General features: G+C 42.3%; 1 protein-coding gene across 4 annotated transcripts in view; it reads left to right on the forward strand.

Annotated features, from left to right (window-relative positions):
• acad11 (acyl-CoA dehydrogenase family, member 11) overlaps window positions 1–13,915 on the forward strand; it is a 37,409-nt gene that overhangs the window by 9,285 nt on the left and 14,209 nt on the right. The window lies entirely within an intron of this gene.

Below are 13,915 nucleotides of genomic sequence, written 5' to 3' on the forward strand. Positions count from 1 at the left end.
TGCAGGTTCCTCCTCAACAACGCAACAACAATAAGAAATAATCAAAGATAAGAATACGAGCATAAAGTAAATTGCTCAGTAGAATATAATAAATATGTTTAGCATAAGTATAATACAGGAAGTCACCATTTGTATATCGTGTGTGGATTTAGAGGGTTTATTTTGGGGATCTTTGACAAAGTTATGGACACCAGTGACTCACGGGCAGTATTTCCACTCATTACCTAATGTTGTATTCAGTTTCATTTCGAAATGGATAACATGAGATTTACGGGCTTTCGCCGTCATGACTTTGTCAACTGGTGATGGTCATGCAAATAACTGCCTGTTTGTTTTTTTTGCATCTCCAGCTTCCACACACAGCCTACAGGCCACTGATGCGGACCTTTGGAACATCTACAAGTCTAATAAATCCATCTAATATAGCCTACACCATCACAATAAATCCATTATTGATATGAAGAGAATGTAGCCTATTTCAGAAGAACAGAATAGAATATTCCGAGTCGTTCTTATGTTAGGCCATGACTGGGTTTATAACAACGCATGTTTCACTAGGCTCTGTAGGCTATGGGCTCTCTAACTGTGTTCCAGGGGTCTTGGGCCTAAACGTCTACGTTTGGAGTTATTGGGCCACTTTAGTTGTGATACAAATCTTATCAGAACATATAGGTCTGAGGGCTAGGCTACATAAAGCTTGTGACTGATTTGAAAAAGTCGCAGAAAAATGCACGCACTGTTTCTTGCCTTAGACTGCACACGCTGGGCATCATTCACAAGTGATAATATTCTCACCCATCATACTATTCTCAATTTATCTTGTCTTTACCTATACTTAATGAAATGCAGTATGTGTGAAATTAGTTTTGATTTAGAATGGGCCATTATAGTGCCATCCGTATGCACGAATAGCGAATGGAGGACGTTTGTCGTTCATTTCAGCCAGTCCTATTGTAAAGCGAAAGAAGGTGCCTAATATTAGGAAAGTTGAGAAATAAATATAGTAGGCCTAGCCTATAGAAGGCTGAAGGGATCTTCCTCTTTTCGATAGAGTCCATTAAAACTCTGTTTTCTCACGCATAGCCTATAGAAATGTAGCGCCACATCGGTTTATAGAAACACTTTCATTCCATGGATGAACTATTATCTATGAGGAGCTGGCTCTCGCTGCGCAACAGGTGATCCTATTGCGCTCACACTCTGAATGCCAGGGCTGTCATGAAGTGTTTCATTTGATTTTCGATAGCATTTGCATTGATGTCAGCGTGATTAGAGGGACAATAGAGCGCTGAGCGCCCGGTGATCAGCGACTGGCCGATAGCAAGTTTAGTAAACTACTAATGACCATCAGTGGCATCAGAGCTCAATTTTGGAGAAGCCTAGTTACTGTGACTCAACGGTCATGTGGGCTCCATAGTGGCGCAGCGGTCTAAGGCACTGCAACTCAGTCCTCGAGGCGTCACTATAGACACCCTGGTTCGATTCCAGGCTGGATACAACCGGCCGTGATTGGGAGTTGCATGGGGTGGCGCACAATTGAACAGCGTCGTACGAATTTAGGATAACTAATCATTTGTTCTTAACTGACTTACCTAGTTAAATGTGGAATTTGACTGTAATACGTTCATCCTAATAACTCTAGACTCCATTGTTTCTGGCACTTTTTTGCGTCCCAAATGGCAGTGCATTCCAAAATAGCCCGGCCAGTACGTTAAAAGTCTGTGGGTTGCAGTTGTCATCAACATCAAATTGCTGCTTCAGTGTAGTGAAGGGGGAAAAACTAACCTGTTAGGTAGGTAAAATAAAATAAAAATTCTTCCTTTATCCCTGTCACCATAAGTTTTGTTGTGTTTGTGTATGCATGCCTGTAGATGTTGCTAACAGACGTTCTCAGTCACTGTCCGATTTAGGACATTCCAGATGTTCCTTGAGTCACAAAATGTGGTTTGAGGCCTTTTTTCACAACAACATTTCTACACGACATTGAACATTGGCCTGTTGTATTCTGTATCGGCACGGAATTTATCCTTAACCCTTTCAAGACTGTCTAAACCTAGCGCATGTTGTCTTTCAATAATTCAATCTGAGAGGAGTTGAATATGTATGGTCCTGTGTGGCTCCTTTTCATGGAGCACATCGTCTGTATCATGGGTTCAATTCCTGCTGGGGCCACCCATATGTAAATGAATGCATGCTAAATGACATTTTATATTATTGTGTTGCCCACATATCTGCGATTCATCAGTACATTCTGTGCATTTTATCACACAACCATGCCTTGTTTACCAGTTGCTTCTTATGCCAGAAACAATATAGTCTCCCCAAGTGATCTATTTACTCATTCATATCTGGTGTGTATCAGACTGTGAAACACCTGTGCGTCCCAAATGCAGTTGCCATACCAGGCTGTGATACAGCCTGCCAGGATGCTCTCGATTGTGCATCTGTAGAAGTTTGTGAGTGCTTTTGGTGACAAGCCGAATTTCTTCAGCCTCCTGAGGTTGAAGAGGCGCTGCTGCGCCTTCCTCACGATGCTGTCTATGTGAGTGGACCAATTCAGTTTGTCTGTGATGTGTATGCCGAGGAACTTAAAACTTGCTACCCTCTCCACTACTGTTCCATCGATGTGGATGGGGGGGTGTTCCCTCTGCTGTTTCCTGAAGTCCACAATCATCTCCTTAGTTTTGTTGACGTTGAGTGTGAGATTATTTTCCTGACACCACACTCCGAGGGCCCTCACCTCCTCCCTGTAGGCCGTCTCGTCGTTGTTGGTAATCAAGCCTACCACTGTTGTGTCGTCCGCAAACTTGATGATTGAGTTGGAGGCGTGCATGGCCACGCAGTCGTGGGTGAACAGGGAGTACAGGAGAGGGCTCAGAACGCACCCTTGTGGGGCCCCAGTGTTGAGGATCAGCGGGGAGGAGATGTTGTTGCCTACCCTCACCACCTGGGGGCGGCCCGTCAGGAAGTCCAGTACCCAGTTGCACAGGGCGGGGTCGAGACCCAGGGTCTCGAGCTTGATGACGAGCTTGGAGGGTACTATGGTGTTGAATGCCGAGCTGTAGTCGATGAACAGCATTCTCACATAGGTATTCCTCTTGTCCAGATGGGTTAGGGCAGTGTGCAGTGTGGTTGAGATTGCATCGTCTGTGGACCTATTTGGGCGGTAAGCAAATTGGAGTGGGTCAAGGGTGTCAGGTAGGGTGGAGGTGATATGGTCCTTGACTAGTCTCTCAAAGCACTTCATGATGACGGATGTGAGTGCTACGGGCGGTAGTCGTTTAGCTCAGTTACCTTAGCTTTCTTGGGAACAGGAACAATGGTGGCCCTCTTGAAGCATGTGGGAACAGCAGACTGGTATAGGGATTGATTGAATATGTCCGTAAACACACCGGCCAGCTGGTCTGCGCATGCTCTGAGGGCGGCTGGGGATGCCGTCTGGGCCTGCAGCCTTGCGAGGGTTAACACGTTTAAATGTCTTACTCACTTCGGCTGCAGTGAAGGAGAGACCGCATGTTTCCGTTGCAGGCCGTGTCAGTGGCACTGTATTGTCCTCAAAGCGGGCAAAAAGTTATTTAGTCTGCCTGGGAGCAAGACATCCTGGTCCGTGACTGGGCTGGGTTTCTTCCTGTAGTCCGTGATTGACTGTAGACCCTGCCACATACCTCTTGTGTCTGAGCCGTTGAATTGAGATTCTACTTTGTCTCTGTACTGGCGCTTAGCTTGTTTGATAGCCTTGCGGAGGGAATAGCTGCACTGTTTGTATTCAGTCATGTTACCAGACACCTTGCCCTGATTAAAAGCAGTGGTTCGTGCCTTCAGTTTCACACGAATGCTGCCATCAATCCACGGTTTCTGGTTAGGGAATGTTTTAATCGTTGCTATGGGAACGACATCTTCAACGCACGTTCTAATGAACTCGCACACCGTATCAGCGTATTCGTCAATGTTGTTGTCTGACGCAATACGAAACATCTCCCAGTCCACGTGATGGAAGCAGTCTTGGAGTGTGGAGTCAGCTTGGTCGGACCAGCGTTGGACAGACCTCAGCGTGGGAGCTTCTTGTTTTAGTTTCTGTCTGTAGGCAGGGATCAACAAAATGGAGTCGTGGTCAGCTTTTCCGAAAGGGGGCGGGGCAGGGCCTTATATGCGTCGCGGAAGTTAGAGTAACAATGATCCAGGGTCTTTCCACCCCTGGTTGCGCAATCAATATGCTGATAAAATTTAGGGAGTCTTGTTTTCAGATTAGCCTTGTTAAAATCCCCAGCTACAATGAATGCAGCCTCCGGATAAATCGTTTCCAGTTTGCAGAGAGTTAAATAAAGTTCGTTCAGAGCCATCGATGTGTCTGCTTGGGGGATATATACGGCTGTGATTATAATCGAAGAGAATTCTCTTGGTAGATAATGCGGTCTACATTTGATTGTGAGGAATTCTAAATCAGGTGAACAGAAGGATTTGAGTTCCTGTATGTTTCTTTCATCACACCATGTCACGTTGGCCATAAGGCATACGCCCCCGCCCGTCTTCTTACCAGAAAGATGTTTGTTTCTGTCGGCGCGATGCGTGGAGAAACCCGTTGGCTGCACCGCTTCGGATTGAGTCTCTCCAGTTAGCCATGTTTCCGTGAAGCAGAGAACGTTACAGTCTCTGATGTCCCTCTGGAATGCTACCCTTGCTCGGATTTCATCAACCTTGTTGTCAAGAGACTGGACATTGGCAAGAAGAATGCTAGGGAGTGGTGCACGATGTGCCCGTCTCGGGAGTCTGACCAGAAGACCGCTTCGTTTCCCTCTTTTTCTGAGTCGTTTTTTTTTTTGGTCGCTGCATGTGATCCACTCGGTTACACTGGTTGTAAGGCAGAACACAGGATCCGCATCGCGAAAAACATATTCTTGGTCGTACTGATGGTGAGTTGACGCTGATCTTATATTCAGTAGTTCTTCTCGGCTGTATGTAAAGAAACCTAAGATGACCGCTACAACCAGCTGTGATTGGGAGTGGCATAGGGCAGTGCACAATTAACCCAGCGTCATCCAGGTTAGGGTTTGGCCAGGGTAGGCTATCATTGTAAATAAGAATTTGTTCTTAACTGATTTGCTTAGTTAAATAAAGGTCAAATAAAATAAATAAAAAATTGGTGATTTAAAGAGATCCCAATCACTTACCAAGAGTGACATTTCTGTATTAGAATATAAAGTGGGTATACTTTACAGAACATGTAGCATAGAGATTGCCTTGCTTTTGGTAGATATTCAAACAATCTATTATAGCTGCTAATTTCATGGTATTATACAAGAATGAGGAAATGCATTTAACTAAGTAAAAGAAGTGTGAGGTGACTTGTGAGTCATTAAAGTGATAATGCCCGAGAAGCCAGTGTTTGGAGGAATATTGGCACGGCTGTTGTCGTCGAGGGCTGGCAAACCGTGCCAATATATCCTCCAAACACCGTCTTCTAGGGTATTATCACGTTTATACCGGATACCAACATATTCAAATAATGATTGACATATTTTCATTAAAAACATTATTTTCATGAATTTATTCATACTATTTCATCCTTCCACAAGATATAGTCCCGACACAAATCTAGGTTTTGCTACCCAAGCCGGCTGGTCGTTCGTTCTATTGGTTCGGTTGCCAGAGCCGAGACCCAGTTGTTCAGTCTTTTTGTTATGTAATAGTCGATCGTTCTAAATGTTCCATTGCCGTACTGTCTGGCAATGTTCTTATCCCTTGCTTGCTAGCTAGCCAACTACGGCGAACTTATGGTCATGTCAAAAAGTGCAGACATAATAACTTTAAAGTAGCTGCATTTGCATTTGTTTAAGCTGTTTTCTAGTGACATTTATTTGGATACATCCATAACAAATGAACTACTTAGGCGAGAGTTCACCAAGCATAGAAAGTGTGCTCTCTCGTCAGGACACTGTTGTTCAGAGGAGCTAGCCAACAACACAGCTAACACAATCACTTCAAACTGAAGTTGGAAAGACTGCAAACTAGCTGAGCTTAATTTTGTTTGATCTTTTTTCAATTGACATTTTCTTTGCATATATCCATAAAAATGATGCCAGCTGATTCATGACTGGTTGAGAAACGCTGCCTGTCTCGTCCCAACTCCCAACACGTTCATTACTATAGGACCGCTAGAGATCTAGTTTGAATATTGAAACAATGTTGTAAATGTCAGAGAGACAGACAGCAGGGTTTAAACAAATCTCCGATGTTGAAAACAAAATGTTAGTCTAAAAGAAATGTAAGATAATGTCTAAATGCTTTTTATAGTGCCGATCAAGTTTATAAATTGCTGGGCTGGTGAGACAGATGGAAAGGAGTAAATAGGCATTTTAACGTCATAGATTTAGCCGGTGGTAACTTGTGGAATAGACACCTGCTGGAAAATGCTATTAAGCAATCAGCATTCAGGATTAGACCCAAATCATGTGTAGAAGTGGCAGTTAGCACGTATTCAGTTGGTTTAGGCATATCATTTACAATCACATGATGACACTCATACCCTGCCAGTACATGACTATATGAGTCATCGGCTTCAGACGCCGTGATTGCCAATGATATGATTCTGGGAAGTGGAAGTCCACATTTGTTTTGCAAGGAGATTTTCTTTAATAACTACTTTCCTCATTACTGTATCGGTAGTGTTGTTCCTGAGAAGTACAGATAACTGCCACCATGAGCCAGAACAGCTTCAATGCACATTGGCATACAGTGCGTTCAGAAAGTATTCACCTTGACTTTTTAAACATTTTGCTGTGGTACAGCCGGAATTAAAAATGTATTAAATTGAGATTTTGTGCCACTGATCTACACACAATACTCCACAATGTCAAAGTAGAAATGTTTACAAATATTAATAAAATGTAAAGCTATAATGTCTTGAGCAGTGGAGGCTCCTCAGAAGAGGAAGGGGAGGACCATCCTCCTCAGTGAATTTCATAAAAATAAAAATTGTGAAACATTAGTGGTCCTTTTAAGATAAAACTATAAATATAAATATATTCACATCACCAAATAATTGATTAAAACACACTGTTTTGCAATAAAAGTCTACAGTAGCCTAAACAGCACTGGTGTAGCACCATGGTGTAGCCGGAGGACAGCTAGTTTCCATCCTCTGGGTACATTGACTTCAATACAAAACCTAGGAGGATCATGGTTCTCACCCCCTTTCAATAGATTTACACAGTAATTATGACAACTTCTGGGGGACATCCTCCAACCTATCAGAGCTCTTGCAGCATGAACTAACATGTTTTCCACCCAATCGATCAGAGAATTAGTCTAGTACTGAAAGCATAAGCTACAGACAGCTATCACTGCAGTGCATAAACTGTGGTGAGTAGTTGACTCAAAGAGGTAGAAAGACAATAGTTGAATACTTTTGAACAAATTAATTTCTTTAAAAATGAAGAAACAAGATGGAGAGAGAAATAGCTATATTAGGTTTTTAAAAATGTCACTTTCAAATGCAGATGCAGCTAGCAAGTTTAGCCTACTCAAACACCTGGCTCAAGCAGAGAGGGATGCTATGTTAGCTAGCTGGCTATGGCTATCCAACACTGGATCTCTTCCAAGTCAAGGTAAGCTTTTGGTTTTATTAATTTATTGCCACCGGGGCCTGTGTAACTGCTTGCTGAGTGTATTCTGTACTGCATGATTGTAGTGGGTTTACTAAGGCGTTAGTTATAGTAGCTATGTTGACTATGACATTAGCGAATATGCTGACAATAATGTAGGCCAAGATTCAGCCGCGTGACAATTATTTATTGAGGGGATGGTCGGGGGGCCGGAACATGATTACAAATCATTTGTACACTGCCTTTTGAACCCAAGAATCCCAAATACAGTTGATGTTGAAAGTTTACATACACTCATGTTGGAGTCATTAAAACTCGTTTTTCAACCACTCCACAAATTTCTTGTTAACAAACTATAGTTTTGGCAAGTCGGTTAGGACATCTACTTTGTGCATGACACAAGTAATTTTTGGGACCACACACCATGGGACCACACAGCCATCATAGCACTCAGGAAGGAGACGCATTCTGTCTCCTAGAGATGAACGTACTTTGGTGCGAAAAGTGCAAATCAATCCCAGAACAACAGCAAAGGACCTTGTGGAGATGCTGCAGAAAACAGGTACAAAAGTATCTATATCCACAGTAAAACAAGTCCTATATCAACATAACCTGAAAGGCCACTCAGCAAGGAAGAAGCTACTGCTCCAAAACTGCCATAACCACATTATGTTGTGGGGGTGCTTTGCTGCAGGAGGGACTGGTGTACTTCACATAATAGATGGCATCATGAGGGAGGAAGCAACATGGATATATTGAAGCAACATCTCAAGACATCAGTCAGGAAGTTAAAGCTTGGTTACAAATGGGTCTTCCAAATGGACAATGACCCCAAGCATACTTCCAAAGTTGTGGCAAAATGGCTTAAGGACAACAAAGTCAAGGTATTTGAGTGGCTATCACAAAGCCCTGACCTCAATCCTATAGAAAATTTGTGGGCAGACCTGAAAAAGTGTGTGCCAGCAAGGAGGCCTACAAACCTGACTCAGTTACACCGGCTCTGTCAGGAGGAATGGGCCACAATTCATCCAACTTATTGTGGGAAGCTTGTGGAAGGCTACCTGAAACGTTTGACCCAAGTTAACCAATTTAAAGGCAATGCTACCAAATACTACTTGAGTGTATGTAAACTTCTGACCCACTGGGAATGTGATGAAAGAAATAAAAGCTGAAATAAATCGTTCTCTCTACTATTGTTCTGACATTTCACATTCTTAAAATAAAGTGGTGATCCTAATTGACCTAAGACAGGGAATTTTTATGAGGATTAAATGTCAGGAATTGTGGAAAAACTGGGTTTAAATGTATTTGGCTAAGGTGTATGTAAACTTCCGACTTCAGCTGTAGATATAATATTTGACCTAAACATAATATTGCTTACATTTCTATACAATCACGTGTTAGTGTGGGAAAATTAAAATCACTTGGAGCTGATTTCATGGTGTATTTACAGTCTTTTATGACCAACAATGAAAATGATCAGAATTTGGGGGGACAAATAAAACTACCCGCGGGCCAAATTCAGCCCGCATGCTGGCAGATGGGGAACCCTGATGTAGGCTGTGCATAGCGGTTTGTGGTTATGATATGAAGGTTTGGCTTAGAAAGGTTTTTTCACCTGGTCACAGACAGATGTGTGTTGTGCACTGAAGTCCACAAAGGTGAGAGGAGGAGAGCGCATAGATGCAAGAAGGAATTACACAGCAAGCAAAATGTTCATACTGTTTATATGTGGCTGCTATGAAAGTGAACTGTGTGCGTGTATTCATGGGTGTATTCATTCTGCCTATTCTGTTGAAAAAAGGTTTCTTAAATGGAAGCAAACGGAATGAAACGGGGTTAAACATACCTGAATTTGTCCAATAGAAACTCTTGTTTGCAACTGTTGGTCTAATGAATACACCCTAGATCAGCTAGATGCAGGCAAGACTGTGCAAGGCTCTATTAAATGTGTCACTGTCTGTCATCTTGATTACTGAAATTTTACTCTCGACCTGTGCACCAACTTTGTTAACTTTCATTTAGTGGCTAGGTTGTAGCAACCTCATGATGGGTATAGGGAAAATGTGAGTGTCATGTAGTAGCCCAAACCCATTGATGTTTCATTGAGCTGGGTGAATGGAATATGAATGACAGTCATCCAATAATGTGCTGTAATAGAAATATGGCCATGCTCATAAAAAAAGATTGTCCTCCCTTATCTTAAACATAACCAACTGTCACTCGTCTTGAGTCAATAAGTAATCAACCCCTTTGTTATGGCAAGCTTAAATACGTTCAGGAATAAAAAGCTGCTCAACAAGTCACATAATAAGTTGCATTGACTCACTCTGTGTGCGATAACGGTAGTTAACATGATTTTTTAACATGATCTGTAAGGTCCCTCAGTTGTGGAGTGAATTTCAAGCACAGATTCCATAAAGACCATAGAGTTTTCCATTGCCTCACAAAGGGCACCTATTGGTAGATGGGTCAAAATAAAAAAGCAGACACTGAATATCCCTTTGAGCATGGTGAAGTTATTAATTATGCTTTGGATGGTGTACCAATACACCCAGTCACAACAAAGATACAGGCGTCCTTCCCGACTTAATTGCCGGACAGGAAGGAAACCGCTAAGGGGTTTCACCATGAGGCCAATGGTGATTTTGAAACATTTACAGAGTTTAATGGTTGTCGTAGGAGAAAACTGAGGATGGATCAACAACATTGTAGTCCACAATACTAACCTAAATGACAGAGTGAAAAGACGGTTTGCAATAAGGCACTAAAGTAATTCTGCAAAAAATGTGGCAAAGAAATGAACTTGTCCTGAATACAAAGCATTATGTTTGGGGCAAATCCAACACAACACATCACTGAGTGCCATTCTTCATACAGGGCTTTCGGAAAGTATTCAGACCCCTTGACTTTTTCAAAAATGTTGTTATGTTACAGCCTTATTCTAAAATGGATTAAATAGTTTTTTCCTCATCAATCTACACACAATACCCCATAATGACAAGGTAAAAACAGGTTTCTGGACATTTTTGCCAATGTATTAAAAATAAAAAATATAAAAAACTCCCATCTTCACAGAGGAACTCCAGAGCTCTGTCAGAGTAACTATCGGGTTCTTGGTCACCTCCCTGAGCAAGGCCCTTCTCCTCCGATTGCTCTGTTTGGCCGGGCGGCTAGCTCTAGAAAGAGTCTTGGTGGTTCCAAACTTCTTCCATTTAAGAATGATAGAGGCCACTGTGTTCTTGGGGACCTTCAATGCTGCAGAAATGTTTTAGTACCCTTCCCCAGATCTGTGCCTCGACACAATCCTGTCTCAAACCTCTACAAACAATTCCTTCGACCTCATGGCTTGGTTTTTGCACTGAGATGTGCTGTCAACTGTGGAATTTTATGGAGACAGGTGTGTGTGTGTGTGTGTGTGTGTGTGCCTTTTCCAAATAATGTCCAATCAATTGAATTTACCACAGGTGGACTCCAATCAAGTTGTAGAAACATCTCAAGAATGATCAATGGAAACAGAATGTACCTGAGCTCAATTTCAATTCTCATAGCAAAGGTTCTGAATACTTATGTAAATAAGGTATTTCTGTTTTTATGGAGTATTGTGTGTAGATTGATGAGGATTTGTTTTTATTTAATACATTTTTGAATAAGGCTGTAACGTAACAAAATTTGGAAAAAGGGAAGAGGTCTCAATACTTTCCGAATGCACTGTATTTTCAAGGATGGTCGCGGCTGCATCATGTAATGGGTATGCTTGTCATCAGCAAGGACTAAGGAGTTTTTTTTGTTGTTGATAGAAATGAACAGAATAGAGTTAAGCACAAGCAAAATCCTAGAGGAAAACTTGGTTCATTCTGTTTTCCAAAAGACACTGGGAGACATTTTCACCATTCAGCAGGACAATAACCTATTATCCTGTTTTATTTTTCATCAATGTTTAATTTTGTGTCGATTGTTGAAAAAAAAGAAGACGATTAAATCCATTTTAATCCCAATTTTTTAACACAACAAAATGTGGGGGGAAAGTAAAGGGGTGTGAATACTTTCAGAAGGCACCGATTCTACAAGTGTCTGGAACTCTATTGTAGGGATTCTTCCACAAGAAATTCCATAATTTGGTGTTTTGTTGATTGGGGAGGACAACGCTGTCTCAGGCGCCATTCCAGAATCTCTCATAAGTGTTCAATTGGGTTGAGATCTGGTGACTGAGACGCACACACACACCCTTTAAATCCGCTCTGCTCCTTTGAGACCCCTCTTTCCAAGTCATTGAGATCTCTTCTCCTAGCCATGGCAGCCAAAATAATGGGAGAGGTGCTGACTAACAGAATAGTGACTTTCTTTTTTACCCATTCAATTATTAGGAGCATATGCAGTATAGAGTGTGTGACCACTTGTTTCTGTGACATGATTCAATGTTACATTTGCATCATAATAATGTCCAGATAGAGGCCTACCATTTACAGATAATCCCTGCATTTATATTCCTCCCACTTGCATAGAAGATGGGGGGGGGGGCAGTCCTCGGTTTCTCTGCTGTTTTTGATTTGAGTGATCGAAAGGATGTTCCCACATGAGATGGTTGTTTTTTCTCTTGTGTATCATGACAGCCACAGTGTCATTAGAATTGTGTGTGTGTGTGTGTGTGTGCGGCGATGGAGCTTTTAGCCATAACACAGTCCCAGGGGTGGGGTAATTTACTCCCAGACCCCTGGTGAACCTCTTATCTGGAGACTACGGTGACCACACACACACACACACACGTTTTCCATCATCACAATACTCTATCTGGATGACTTTGGGAGCAGACTTTATCTGAGATGTACACCGTCTGGGCTCCCGACTCCACGTAAGCCTGGGCATGTATTCAAATCCAGGGCGGAACTGTGTTTATTGAAACATAGGTCCTTTGATGTGATATCACGAATGACGACTACGTGGTGCTGAATGGCTGTTTTTTGTCGTTTCCCTCTCGCTCATTAGCAAGATGCTATGGAATTGGTTGAGCTCTTTGCCATTTGGAAGCTCTGCGTAGGAAATGATACTTTAATGCCGCTCAACAGCCTGGTTTTGCTTTATAGCTCAACTGTTGTGCTCTTATCCTGGCTTGTATTGTACTTTTAGGCCTCTCCATAAGATGGATAGAGTAGGGAAAAATGACAGTAGATAGCAAAGTAGAAAGCAGTAACGACAGAGAGTGGGAAAGAGTAGAACAGCGAAGGACGGAGAGATGGATGAGGAAAGAGAGAAAGTCAAAGGAGAAGTTGATCTTAGTGTGGAATAAACAAAAAAGATACGTATAGTATAGATAGATACATTTATAGATAAGTCTGTTTTACCTACGCACAGGTGTAGCTCTAACCGCACACTTGACGGTTTAGGGTGTAGTCTTGCTCACCTGACACACCCTTAATCGTTTTATCTGAATATCGGAGAACCTATCACATTTAACTAGTCAGTCAAGCCAAATTGCACCGAGCTGGTTCTCGGTATGAGGCTTACACCTAACGACACTACCTCGGTAGAGTGATTCGATAATCAGGCTGAACTTCGGCATTGTTGTAAAAAAGTGCTCGTTGGGAGCCCGCAGACAGGCCAAAAAATCATCTAGTCTCTAGCCAGCTTTCAGGTTAAAGACCCTAATGTGTAGCCTCGTCTTGTGCCTCACATTTGAAGTCTGAAGCGGATTACACTGATGCACCATTCACTTCCCATTCCCCTCAGCAACCAATCAGTCATTCTAAGTGATTTGGGAGACAGCGGAGGAGTTGAGGTTATTGCTGTGTGAAGAGACTGTGATTCACTCTCTTGTCCTGAGTTTATCCCTCCACAACCAACCACACACTTAACTGATGTGTTTACCCACCAATCCCAACATCTGTGCATCCCAAATGGCACCCCTATTCCTTATATAGTGCACTACCTTTGACCAGGGCCATGGTTAAAAGTAGTGCACTATATAGGGAATAGGGTGCCATTTGGGGCACAGACCCAGTCATTACAGAGGGGAGGATATGACTAAAAGGTTCTGTAAGAGAATAGGAGGTAAACACTGAGGACATTAGCTAGGACTTTTATGATCTATGGCCTATCTATGGTGGCTCCAATTCTGGGGAATTTTTTCCACTTTAAGACGATCCTCTGAGTGACTCATTCCTGTGGAAAAAGCTTTTCATTGAGACACTGTTTAACTCTCTCCACCACACAATGCATCTCACTATGCTTTTGGGGGCCCGATTTTGTTATTCATGGAATACATTTAGCTAGTTTAATTTCGTTTTATATTCGCCATTTTGTCAAAGGACTTCAAT

Source organism: Oncorhynchus tshawytscha, linkage group LG29, assembly GCF_018296145.1.
Source record: "Oncorhynchus tshawytscha isolate Ot180627B linkage group LG29, Otsh_v2.0, whole genome shotgun sequence".
Classification (NCBI taxonomy): Eukaryota; Metazoa; Chordata; class Actinopteri; order Salmoniformes; family Salmonidae; genus Oncorhynchus; species Oncorhynchus tshawytscha.